General features: G+C 46.7%; 1 protein-coding gene across 1 annotated transcript in view; it reads right to left on the bottom strand.

Annotated features, from left to right (window-relative positions):
* Positions 1–13,952, bottom strand: part of LOC125460655 (ELKS/Rab6-interacting/CAST family member 1-like) — a 730,867-nt gene that overhangs the window by 479,862 nt on the left and 237,053 nt on the right. The gene's annotated exons all lie outside the window — the stretch shown is intronic.

Below are 13,952 nucleotides of genomic sequence, written 5' to 3'. Positions count from 1 at the left end.
GATGGGAATGTCGCACACCCACCGTCCAGCTTCGTGATCGGCGGGAGCAGGGGCTACCTGACCTATGCAGGGCAACCTAAAGTCTGCCATGCCTGTGGTAGGTCAGGTCACATGGTGGCCGACTGCAAAGTCACCATCTGCAGGAACTGCAGGGAGGAGGGACACCTTGCAAAGGATTGCCCACGAGAGAGAAGCTGCAACCTTTGCGGGGAAGCGGGCCACTTCTATAGGGCATGCCCGCGGCGGGGTACCACCTACACCCAGGTCACCGGCAGGGGAAATGCGGGGCCAGCCCCCCCGGAGGAGAGGAAGGCACCAGGGCCCTGCAAGGACCCCACTAATGTGCAGGAGGGCCAGGCCGTGCAGGAGGGCCCAGCCCTGCAGGATGGGCCCGAGGCCAGCAAAGCACCCCTGCAGGCTCCGATCCCCCCCGACAACCCGGAGCCAATGGAGGCGGCGGCAAGCAACCCAGGGGAGTGGACTACAGTCCGGAAAGCGAGGAGGAAGGTGCGTCGACGGGCCCAGGAACCGCAACAATCAGGAGGGAAGAGGCAGCTACAGGGGGGCTATAAGAGCTCCTCTGACGAGGAGGATTCGGAGAGGGCCCACCCGAAGCAGAAGTTAAAGGTCTCGAGGGGGAAGGAAAGCAGCACCCCGCTTCCAGGTGACGGGAGGCGTCCTGAGGCTCACTCCGACACCCAGTCAAGTGCCGCTGGAGCACTGGAGGGCCCCCCGGAACTTCCAGGCGGGAAGGAGGAAACAGCACGTCCCCAGCCTGATCCGGAGCCGGACCCTCCTGCCTCCGCACCCCTGGCGGGGGGATGCCACCCGGAAGGCAGCACAGACGGTTTCCTGAGCCCAGAGAGCGTCCAGCAGTTAGCCCGGGCAATGGGCATGAAGGGACAGATGGAGGGGCTGGACCTTGGACCTGGGGAGGGTACTGCGGTCACTGCCCACAATGGGGGTACGAATTGCGAGCATTAATGTGCGCAGCGTCAAGTCAACCGCGAGATGTGTGTCCACGTTGGCCTACCTGACCACCATCAAGGCGGACCTCCTGTTTCTGCAGGAGTGCGGGATACCGCACCTCAGCAGGTACGGGAAATGGTCCGGCGCCTGGACCTGTGGGCCTTCAATCTGGTTGGGGGGTAACGACTGTCGCTCCTCGGACCTGGCTATTCTGCTGCGGGGGCACAACTTCACCATCTCTCAAGTTCAGGAGATGGTGGGGGGGCGCCTCCTAGTGGCTAACATCACCTACAGGAATGCTCCCCTGAGGCTGATCAACGTGTACGCCCCAGTGGTACGGAGTGAGCGGTTGGACGTCCTGCAGCGGCTTCCACCCCTGCTGACTACGTCCAGGCCGGTCATCCTAGGCGGAGACTTCAACTGCATCATTGATGCAGATGGAAGATCCGGCGTGGGGACAGCGGGTGGGGGGATTCAACTGGACGTCACGTCCAGATTCCTGATGGGCATGGTGAAGGACGCCAAGCTGCTCGACGTCTTCAGCACCCCTGCAGACGGAGCGCAGCAGAGGTACACCTGGTCGCGGCCAGACGGGTCTATCCGCTCAAGGATAGACTTCCTGTTTGTGTCACGGACGTTCTCTGTCAGATCCACTGGTGTCGAGCCGGTGTTCTTCTCTGACCACTGCCTCCTGTTGGCCGACTGTCACTTACAGGACGACCAGCCGGCCGGCAAGGGGACGTGGAAGCTCAACACGACTCTGTTGACCCCAGAGAATGTCGAGGAGCTTAAGAGGGAGTACACCGGTTGGAGAACCGTGAAACCCCTCTTTGAGTCTCCAGGCGACTGGTGGGAGACGGTGAAGGAGAACATCAAGAGGTTCTTTGTCCTCTAGGTTGTTCAGAAGGCAAGAGAGAGGCGGGGAAAGCTGTCGCGACTCCAGAAAAGGGTGCAGAACCTGCTCCTTCTGCAGTTGATGGGGGTCGATGTCACGGAGGACCTCCGCGAGGTGCGGGGCCAGCAAGCCTCGCTCTTCACTGCGGAGGCCTCCCGGATAATCTTCCGGTCCAGGGTCTGCTCCGTGGAGCAGGACAAGACGTGTTCGCGTTTCTTCTTTCAGAAGGTGCACAAAGAGAGCTGTGTGCTTAGCCGGCTGAAGGAGGACGACGGCTTGGTGACGTCGTCTCGGCCCGACATTTTGAGGATCAGCAGATCCTTCTATGCCGGACTGTACGACACGAAGCCCACGGACAGCACGGCCTCCGAGTCGTTCCTGTCGTCTATCACGAAGGTCTTAGACGACGGCACGAGGGAGTGGCTGGACCGGCCGATATCCCTGGAGGAGCTGACCAGAGCCCTCAAGTCCTTGGAGAGGAATAGGACTCCCGGGAACGACGGCTTACCAGTCGAGCTGTATTCTGCTCTGTGGGGCCTGGTCGGCCAGGACCTGCTGGAGGTGTATGATAGTGCGCTTCGGGCAGGGGAAATGAGGTCCATGAGGAAGGGCACCATCACCCTCATTTACAAGAGGAAGGGGGAGAGGGAAGAAATTAAGAATTGGCGTCCAATTTCACTTTTGAATGTGGACTACAAAATCCTGGCCAAGGTCATAGCCAACCGGGTCAGGTCTGTCCTGGAGTCGGTGATTCACCCTGACCAAACCTGTGCTGTGCCAGGCAGGAAGATCGCTGAGAGCCTCGCGCTCATCAGGGATACGATCGCCTACGTACAGGACAGGCGGGTGGACACCTGCCTCGTCAGCCTGGACCAGGAGAAGGCCTTCGACAGGGTCTCTCATGCTTACATGAGGGACGTCCTCTCCAAATTGGGGTTCGGGGAGGGCATCCGCAATTGGATCCGGCTGCTCTACACCAACATCGTTAGCGCAGTCTCGATCAACGGGTGGGAATCAGACAGTTTTCCTGTTCGATCTGGAATCAGGCAGGGCTGCCCGCTCTCTCCTGCCTTGTTCGTGTGCTGTGTGGAGCCCTTTGCCGCCTCCATCAGGAAGGACATGAGCCTGAAGGGCGTGACTATTCCAGGCAGCGGAGGCCTTCAGGTCAAGACCTCCCTGTACATGGACGATGTCGCCGTCTTCTGCACCGATCGTCGGTCAGTGAGTAGGCTGTTGGACATATGCGGCCAGTTTGAACTGGCCTCGGGTGCCAAAGTCAGTAGGGGTAAGAGCGAGGTCATGTTCTTCGGGAACTGGGACGACCACTCCTTCATCCCCTTCACCGTCTGGACAGACTACCTGAAGGTGCTGGGTGTTTGGTTTGGTGGAGCTGGGGCGTGCACTAAGACTTGGGAGGAGCGTATCACCAAATTGCAGCAGAAGCTGGGCAGGTGGACGCTCCGGTCCCTCTCCATCACGGGTAAGAACCTGGTTGTCAGGTGCGAGGGGCTTTCAGTACTGTTGTATGTGGCGCAGGCCTGGCCTATTCCCTGGACCTGCGCCGCTGCAGTCACCCGGGCCATCTTCCACTTCATTTGGGGGTCGAGGATGGACCAGGTCCGCAGGGACACCATGTACAAAGACCTGGGAAATGGGGGAAAGGGCGTACCGAACGCCACCCTCACCCTGACGGCTACCTTTGTGCGCGGCTGCATCAAGCTGTGCGTAGATCCTCAGTACGCAAACACCAAGTGGCACTACTTACTGAGGTTCTACCTGTCCCCCGTGTTGCAGAGGATGGGCCTGGCCTCGTTGCCGCAGAACGCTCCGAGTAGTTGGACCATTCCGTACCACCTGTCCTTCGTGGAGAAATTGTTGAAAGGAAACACCTTTCACCACAAGGCCGTCAGGCAGTGGTCAGCACGTAGTATCCTCGAGACCCTTCGAGAAAAGGAGAGGGTGGATCCTGTCGTGTGGTTCCCCACGCAGACTGCCAAAGTCGTTTGGCAGAATGCCTCATCGCCAGAACTTTCAAACAAGCACAAGGACATTGCTTGGCTGGTGGTGAGAGGGGCTCTGCCAGTGAGATCCTTTATGCATGCCCGGAATCTCTGCACCACCGCACGCTGCCCTCGAGGTGGCTGCGGGGGGCATGAGACTGTCGATCACCTCCTTCTGGAGTGTGCCTATGCACAGGTCTGGAGGGGGATGCAGTGGTATTTGTCGAGGTTCGTCCCGAGCAGCTCCGTGACGCGGGACTCCGTGCTCTACGGGCTGTTTCCGGGGATGCACACCGAGACCAACACCAACTGCGCCTGGAGGACCATCAATACGGTGAAAGACGCTCTTTGGTCTGCCCGCAACTTGCTGGTCTGCCAGCTGAAAGAACTGACCCCGACCGAGTGTTGCAGACTGGCACACTCCAAGGTCCAAGGCTACGTGCTGAGGGACGCGCTAAAGCTTGGGGCAGCCGCCGCCAAGGCACGGTGGGGAAAGACCACGGTATGAAACCCCTCGTCCAGAATAGAAAAAAGGGCCCTATCTGGTAACTGGGCCCAGCTGGCGCCTTCCCCCAACTGGACAGGGGGCCAACGGGGACTGTGCGGGGAGACGACTGCCGGGGTGTTTTCTTTGCTTTGTTTTTTCTCTTCTTTGTTTTTTTTCCTTTAGTTGGTGTACGTACCCCCTGGGCAACCCGGAGCGGCTTGCAGGACTGGGTAGGTGTGTAAATATGTTTTATTTTTTGTACATCTTACGAATAAAGTATATTTTTTCAAATTAAAAAAATGGTGATGAAACGTCTGAAAACTAACCTTCCAGCTCAGCGAGCAAACTCACATCCAGCTGAAAAGAAAGATTGAATTGACAGAGAAGTGAAGACAGGGAAAAACGATTTCAACTTTAATTTGAAAACTCACCAATGTCTAACGCCTGACAGAATGGAACTCTAAGATAATAAAATGTGAGGCTGGATGAACACAGCAGGCCAAGCAGCATCTCAGGAGCACAAAAGCTGACGTTTCGGGCCTCGACCCTTCATCAGAGAATGGAACTCCACATTTGTTATCAATAACTGACAGGGCCTAAGAGATAAACTGGCAGTATTTAATAATTATCACATCATCAAAAAGGGGTTGGTTCTGGGTGGGATGCTTCAAGAGGCGGTGTGGACTTGTTGGGCCTAAGGGCCTGTTTCTACACCGTAGGTAACCTAAAACAAAAGGGTACTTAGATTTGACTTAAATTTCTGAGGTGATTTACCTATCTCTAGTGCAAGATCTTTAATTAACTCATTACATTTGAATGAAGAGCTAGAGTGTGAAATGCTGTTTGCACTAAAGGCAGAGCATCTCTGATCACAATATATTGATTTCTGAATTTAGGCATGCATATGCCCTTGCTTTAATTTGCTGAGGGATTCACTGGCACTAAAATAAGGATGAGCACTTTTAGCTTCATTATTATTTTGACAACAGCTTTTGGACCATTACATGGTGATAGGGTGGTGACAGTGTGACCTAAGGACATTACAAGTTACAAAAGGACTAATAGATAATTGTCACATCACTGAACAGTGATGGCACACCTTAGAAAGGCATACTGTCTGATCTGTAACTTCTATTTAACTTAACATTTACAAGAAGTTACATTTACTGGAAATAATGCTTGGAGTTTCTGGCTGCACAATTTCTACAACGAGGATAATTGAATACAGACAGGCTTTCTGAAGGAAGGGGAACGGAAAGGATAGGAGGTAGGGGTAGCTTGTTCCAACCAAGAGAACAAATCATGGTTTAAGATTTCAGTTTGGCCCCAACCTAAAAATTGCATTCTTTTCATAAAGTTCCAGTAAGGAACTTGCGATAATTAGAAATATTGTTTACGAACTAACGTAAAAATTAGGAGCAGGAGTAAGTTATTGGTCCCCTCAAAGCGGCTCAATAAGCTCACCACAGATTTGACTGTAACCTAAAATTTGCAATGCCATGTAGCCTTAATAATTTTTAATAAGAGTACACCTTCCTCCGAATTAAATAAATCAAGGACTTTACTTCCACCGCCTTTACAACAAAGAGAGTACCAAAGACTCTCAATGCTCTGTGAAAAAAATGCCTCATCTGTTTTAAATGGATGATCCCTGACTTTTAAAGAGTAACTACTGGCTGTCCCAAAAGAAGAAATATTCCACATCCACCCTATCAAGACATCTCAAGACTTTATAATGTTTCAATCAAGTCATCTCTTATTATTCTTCTAAACTCCAGTGAACACAAGCCTGGCCTGGTCAACCTTTCCTCATTACGAAAGTTTCTCATTGTAGGTATTGTTCTGACAAACCTTCTCTGAACTGTTTCCAGCACACTGATATCCTTCTTTAAATAAAGCAACTAATATTCCAGATGTGGTTTCACTAGTACCTCTCATAAGTGAAGCATAAACTCACTACTTTTGTATTAAATTCCCCTTAAAATAAATAATAACATGAGATTAGCTGTCCTAATTACTTACAGAATTCTAACTTTTTGTAATTCATGCCCAAGGACATTTGGAGAGAAAAGAATTCATCATGAATAGCTAGCATGGCTTTGTCAAGGGGAGATCACTTCTAATATGTTTGAATTTTTTTGAGGATGTGACGAGGTGGGTGGATGAAGGTTGTGCACTTGATGCCGTCTACATGGACTTCAGTAAGGCTTTTGACAAGGTGTCACATGGGAGAACCCTTGAGTCCCAGGACAATTCCGAAAATTGGATCCAAAATTGGCTTTGTGACAGGACGCAGAGAGTAATGACTGAAGTTGTAACTCAGATGGCTAGACATCTGGTTTACAAAGCAGTGACATCAACAACATGGGTTCAATTCCTACACAACTGAGGTTAAAATGAGGATTCTCTTTCTCAACCTTTCCCTATATCCGAGTCGTCTCTGTCTAATGAGAAAACAGCCCTATGGGCTGGTCAGACAGTGGCATCTTTACCTTTATACTTTCTATAAGCCAGTCAATCCTTTATCCATGGTAACATGCTACCTCTTACACCATAAACTTTTATTTTCTGCGATAATCAGGTGATACCGTGGCTCAGTTGCACTGTGAGGCAGCAGTGCTAATCAGAGTCTCAGGTTCAATTCCACCCTTGGGAGACTGTCTGCATGGAGATTGCACATTCTCCCCGTGTCTGCGTGGGTTTCCTCCAGGTGCTCCGGCTCCCCCCGCCATAGTCCAAAGATATGCAGGTTAGGGGGACTGGCCATGCTAAATTGCCCATTGTGTACAGGGATATGTAGATTATTTGGGTTATGAGGGGTTGGATCATCTGAGGGGCTGTGTGGACTTGTTAAGCCAAAGGGCCTGTTTCCACACTGTAGGGATTTGATGATCAATAATAATTATTGATATGGCACCTTATCATATGCCTGAAAAAAATCAATACAGATTTATAATTTTATCAGTTGTTGTCTTCAAGAAAGACTTCATTAAACAAAATGTTTATAAATTCAAAGGGAGGGTAAGTAAATGAGCATCCGTGCATGACAGTAAGTTCTGTAAAGTCTGTAATGGGTGCTAGATTGAAAAATTGAATTGAATGCATAAAACACTTGAATTTATGTAAAAATAAAATGAAGACTCTTTTTCAGAAGCATAATCAGGCAATAATTAAGGCTGAGCCAAACAGAATGACAGATGGGGTGACCAACAAGTTTGGTCACGGGTGGATTTTAAGGAAGGCCTTAAGGTGTTCCCCAAGGACTGCACTTCGATGTTGTAAAAACACGTGTTGTTACATGTTAGATGTTTGTATAACTACAAAAGAGGTATTCTGGCGCAGGCAGAAGTCTTGTTGGGTACACAGGTCAGGGATGTTGAGAGGGAGGAGGCTAAAGGCAACCGATTGGTCCTGTTATGTTTCTGGGTCAAGCAAACAGCATATTCATGTAACAATACAGGGAAGATTAATGTATTGTACATGTGCGAAAAAACATCAAATCTAAAATATCATTAGCTGCTGAATGCAAAGCAAGATTATAAATTGATCGGGACCAACTGTCTTTCAATAACAATGGAAGAAATAGGGTGTCAGATGCCACTAAGCTTAGGATACTTTAAACAACAAAGAGAGATGGAGGGCAACAGTAGGAGTTCCGAGGCTGGTACATTCCAATGTTCAGGACAATGTGCTTTGTCGATGTGCCTACAAAGTAAAATTGGTTGGGGCTTCCAATATCACTGAATAAGGAGACAGTTGCACTTGTCATACTATTCACAGGCAACTTGTCTCGGTAATGACATGAATTTAGGTGTTTCTTGTGTATTTTAAAGGTAATCACCAACCCCCAACAGAGAGGTGCACAGTGGGTGACTACTACTGCTCATATTTTTGTAAAACTCCACTAATGTCTTTTTCTGGGTTTTTAAAATGATTTGTTTTTACAAACAGTTCCCTAGGATTTTTCTTATTTGTCCCCCCACAGTCCTTTTTATTGGTCTTTCTTGATCTCCTCCTTTGTTTTTAATCTCTGCATTTTTACTTTTGTAATTTTTCCTGTTCTTTTTTTTAAATAGGATCTGTCCTTTCTCTTAAAGCCTCATTAACTTGGGAAAGTCCTTGGACATCATATGCACTTCTGATGAATCTCCTACTGTTACAAAGCATCTCACTCACTGTGAGCGAAGTATGAGATCATGCACGGATTTACCTCAAATTCAAACCTTTTTCCTCAGACAAACTGAAGATTATAGGTCAAATTGGATGCACCTTCTTTTTAAAACTTGCTCTGGATTTCTACAAGGTCAACCTAAATCATATCTCCATGCTGTTACAACAAATCATACTCGCTCACATCTATGATTTATTGCAAAATTGTATAGGAAAGTGGGAAATGTGCTACTTCAAACTTGAATTTTAGCCACTGTAGATTTATAGTGAAATAGTAATATATCGATAGACACTCAATCATTGAAAGTAAAAAAAAATGATTATTGTGGATGGGGGAGAATTTAATACTTCCATATCTTTTTAATGGAGAAGTCTGAAATAAATATTTTAAACTTACGATTAAGATATTCAAAGCATTATCAGGAAGCAAGGGATATAGCAATGTAATAAATCTAAGTACTTTAGAATTACAGCAAAGGGGATACCAAGAAACAGAGCTGCAAAAAAAAACTGGAATGGACAGTAAAAGCTTCTAGATCAGTGTTGTCCAATACTTTGCAAAGGGGAGCGAGTTCACGCTTTAATGTTACTCCACTTTGGGAGGCCAGTGAGCAAATTTCAGAAAGATCAAGTTTGGCATGGCAGAAAGTAAGAGTTTTAGAACAAAATCAAAATCCTAGTCAGTAAGTTAATAATTTGAACAAATAGTTAATAAAGTTGTATCAGTGATAATGGGAACTGCAGATGCTGGAGAATCCAAGATAATGAAATGTGAGGCTGGATGAACACAGCAGGCCCAGCAGCATCTCAGGAGCACAAAAGCTGACGTTTCGGGCCTAGACCCTCTGATGAAGGGCCTAGGCCCGAACGTCAGCTTTTGTGCTCCTGAGATGCTGCTGGGCCTGCTGTGTTCATCCAGCCTCACATTTCATTATCTTAGTTAATAAAGTTAACCGTTTAAAGATGTCATGCAGCAGGGCTAATTCTTTTGTTTTTGATTAAAACATCAAGTTATAGAGACACAGTCAGGCACCAAGACCTGATCACCAGGCAAATGGACAGCACCAGGAACTAGCTAAGCAGCTGCATTAAAGTAACACTGACACTGTTTTTATAATAGAATAGCCATTATTATCACATGCACTCGAATGCGTGCAGTGAAAAGTTTGTAATGTTGCCTCTCTGCACCACCTCAGGTACAGAGTACCTCGGTACAGACACTAAGTGCTGTTACAGAGTTTTTAAAAAATGGTAAGCATGGGAATAGAGTTTAAAAAGTCCAGAATGATAATCAGGAATGACTATCAAGTCGTTAAGTTCCAGAAATTCTAGTACTTTTCCAACATGTCTGTGTTCACCAGCTTCAGAACATGAAGCAAATGCTGCCTCCAGGCGCTGGGCTCCATCCAGGACTCGCTCTGCTGCCGTCACTCCTGGACTTGGTCCACGCTCGCTCTGCTGCCGTCGCTCCTGGACTTGGCCCATGCTCGCTCTGCTGCCGTCGCTCCTGGACTCGGCCCACACTTGCTCTGCTACTGTCGCTCTGGGACTCGGCGCACAAATCAACTGCTGCAGGACTTGGCCTGCGCGCTTTTCTCCTCCCCGGGCTCTGGTCACAATTTCTCTCCCTTGTCTCCATCCTCCAGGATGGGGTAGTTAAAAGTTGGCGTGGGGGGAAGAATAAATATTGTAAAGAGGAGAAAAAAGAAAGGAAAAGGAAAAGGAATTGGCAGGCAGAGGAGCCCTGACTGGAACATCTTACTCTACTGCCTCCTTGTTACTTTTTGCATCTGGTGTGTCACACTCCTACCTTGCCTCAATGAAATTCACACACAGGAGGATCAAATGCAGGTGGTTTACGAGACCTGAGTAGATAGCTGCTAAACACAGCTGAAATCATTGTCCTTGCAGGTTAGTTTGCCAGTTTAACTGGGTAGGATTTAAACTAATTGGGAAAGGAATCCATATATAAGAATTCGAAGAAAAGACAAGGTGCACAGAGAATGAGGAATAATACAGTTCTAGAGCAAGAAATAATGAGGTCAAACTCGGGATAAAGCAATAAGATACAAAATAGTTTTACATAGTATGTCTGAAAAGCATGGTAAACGGGGTTGGTGATCTTCAAACACACAAATAACATGGAAATATGGTAGTGTTGGGATAACAGAGACTGAGCTCCAAAAGGCTGGACTGGTTACTAAATATTTGTGGATACAAACTGATAAAGTAAGATAGAGGTGGAAGAAAGGAGGTGGCATGGCTCTCATGATTGTGGAGAATATTGCAGCACTGAAGAAAATAATGTCCACGAGGATTCAAAATGAAAGTATTTTGTTGGACAGAAGTAATAAAAGACATATTTATACTAAAGATTATAGAGGAGCCAACTCGGGTGAAAATTATAGATAACGTGAAATCTATAGAGTAGTGATATTGGGGGACTTTCTCTACCCTAATGTAGACTAGGAAAATAATACTGCAAATGTTGGGAGGATTAGTTTCTAAAATACGTCCAGAATTTCCCTGATCATTATGCTTCCAAACCAACAAGGAGAAATTGCTGGATCTGGTTCTGGGGAATGTGATGGGGAAACGGATCAAATGTCAGTTGGAACATTATGCAACAGTGGGGTCATAAAATCTAGTGATGCTACAAGTAGCAACCTAAAGTAAAAGCACTTATTTGGAGAAGTACCAATTTCATTTGTGTGGAGGGGCTGGTGTTGGCCTGGGTGGACAAAGCCAAAATCACAAGATACCAGGTTATAATCCAACAGGTTTATTTGAAATCACAAGCTTTCAGTGTACAGTCCTTGCTGTGAGAGGAGAACACACAGACGTAGAGTTTACAGGCAGAGAAATAGAACATAGAACATAGAACATAACAGTGAAGTATAGGCCCTTCGGCCCTCGATGTTGCGCCGTTCTGTGAAAACAATCTGAAGCCCACCTAATCTACAGTATTCTATTATCATCCATATGTTTATCCAATGACCATTTAAGTGCCCTTAAAGTTGGCGAGTCTACTACCGTTGCAAGCAGGGCATTCCACGCCCTTACTACTCTCTGAGTAAAGAACCTACCTCTGACATCCGTCACCCCTCAATTTAAAGCTACCTCCCCTCGTGCTAGCCATCACCATCTGAGGAAAAAGGCTCTCACTGTCCACCCTCTGATCATCTTGTATGTCTCTATTGAGTTGCCTCTTAACCTTCTTGTCTCTAACGAAAACTGTGCATAGATCCCTGAAAGTTGCCACCCACGTTGATAGGGTTGTTAGGAAGGCATACAGATGTTTAGGTTTTATTGGTACAGGGATTGAGCTTCGGAGCCATGAGGTCATGTTTCAGCCGCACTTGGAGTATTGCATACAGTTCTGGTTGCCGCATTAGAGGAAGGATGTGGAAGCATTGGAAAGGGTGCAGAGGAGATTTATCAGGATATTGCCTGGTATGGAGGGAAGATCTTATGAGGAATGGCTGAGGGACTTGAGGCTACCTGCTGATCCACCCAAAGAACAGGCCCACTAACTCAACAAACTGATCAAGATTCTTGATCCAGTCCTTCAGAGTATCCTACGCACTCTCATCCCATGTACTTCTCATGTAGCGTGCTTCTATTGTTTTCTGAAGATACACAAAGCCAACACACCTGGATTTCCCATCGTATTAGGCAATAGGACCTTGTATGAGAACTTCTCTGGCTACGTTGAGGGCATCTTAAAACCCATTGCACAAGGAACCCCCGGCTTCTATTGCGACACTACAGATTTTTTACAGAAGCTCAGCACCCACGTACCAACGAACCAGAAACATTCCTCATCACAATGGAGGTTTCGGCAGTCTACACCAGCATCCCTCACGACAATAGCATCGCTGCCTCAGTACTCAATACCAACAAATGCCAATTTCCAGATGCCAACCTACAACCCATCCACTTTCTCCTCAACCACAAAGTCTTCACCTTTGATAACCAGCTCTTCAACCAGACACACGGAATGGCCATGGGCACCAAACTTGCACCCCAATATGCTAATATTTTCATGCACAAGTTTGAGCAAGACCTCTTTACTGCACAGTACCTCCAACCAATGCTATACACCAGGTATACTGATGACATTTTCTTCCTTTGGGCTCATGGCAAGAAATCACTGAAACATCTACATAACAATATCAGCAAGTTTCATCCCACCAGACTTACCATGGACCATTCTTTAGGATCAGTCTCATTCTTGGGCACACGCATCTCAGTGAAGGACAGACACCTCAGCGCCTCACTCTACTGCAAGCCCACAGATCACTTCACGATGCTACAGTTCTCTAGCTTCCACCTTAAACATATTTTAAAAAGCCATTCCCCACAGTCAATACAATGCATACACACTGGATCTGCTCAGATGTGCAGGAACACAACAGGAGAAAAAATAAGAGACTAACCGCTGGTATCAAAGAGGATTAAAAAATACAAGTATATAAATGCAATTCTAAAATTGTAAGAACAAGTGTATAGGACTAATTAGGGATCAATATGGATATCTACACATGGAGACAGGTAGCACTGCTTAAGTAGTAAACCAGTACTTTGCTTGTCTTTAAAAAGACACTGCCAAAGTCAAAGTGAAAAAGGAGGATTACAGAAGACATAATAAAAGGACGGGCAGGACTAAAAGCGGAAACGTGGGATGCACTCATAGATTGTGAAGCAAATAAGGCTAGAAATGGCAGAGGTAATGACCTTTCCATCCTCCACAGATACTAGTTGCTGCCTGAGGACTGGAAACTTACATATGTAACACCCTAATTCTAAAAAGAATGTACAGGGATAAATTAGCAACAACGGGCTGGTTTAATCTCAGTTTTGAGAACGTTTTGAGAGATGATAATCCAAAATATAATTAACAGTCTGTGGGGCTAGTGTGAATTAATTAGGGAAAGTCAGCAAAGATTTCACAGAATTGTTACACCAAGCAGAAAGCCAATCTGTGATGGGTCTCTGAAAGAGAAACTCACTCAGTGTCACTTGTCCACCGATTCTTCATAGCCTTTTGTTGAAGGCAAAACATGTTTAATTAACTTCATTGAGTGTTTTGAGGTAACAGAAAAGACTAATGATGGTCATGTCATGACATTGAAGAACTTTCAAAGAGTGTTCTTGATCAACTGCCACTAATTAACTTCCCAGTAAAATTGAAGTCCTTTAGTGATAAAAACAAAATTACCCAAGTAACAGAAACAGAGGAGTGTTGAATTGTTATTTTTCAGTCAAGGAAAGTATAAAATGAGGATCTCCAGGATGAATATATTAATAGGCTTTAAAGATTTGGGAAAGTGGTTGAAGATTGTGCAGCCTTCTGGGTCTTATTAATAGAGGAAAAGGGTAACGAACATCTTTAAAAGTCTGGTTTGGCCTCATGGAGAATACTGAGTCC

The sequence above is a fragment of the Stegostoma tigrinum genome, chromosome 18 (assembly GCF_030684315.1).
Source record: "Stegostoma tigrinum isolate sSteTig4 chromosome 18, sSteTig4.hap1, whole genome shotgun sequence".
NCBI lineage: Eukaryota > Metazoa > Chordata > Chondrichthyes > Orectolobiformes > Stegostomatidae > Stegostoma > Stegostoma tigrinum.
Note: the sequence above shows the minus strand (reverse complement) of the source record. Positions and strands in the feature narration are given on the sequence as shown.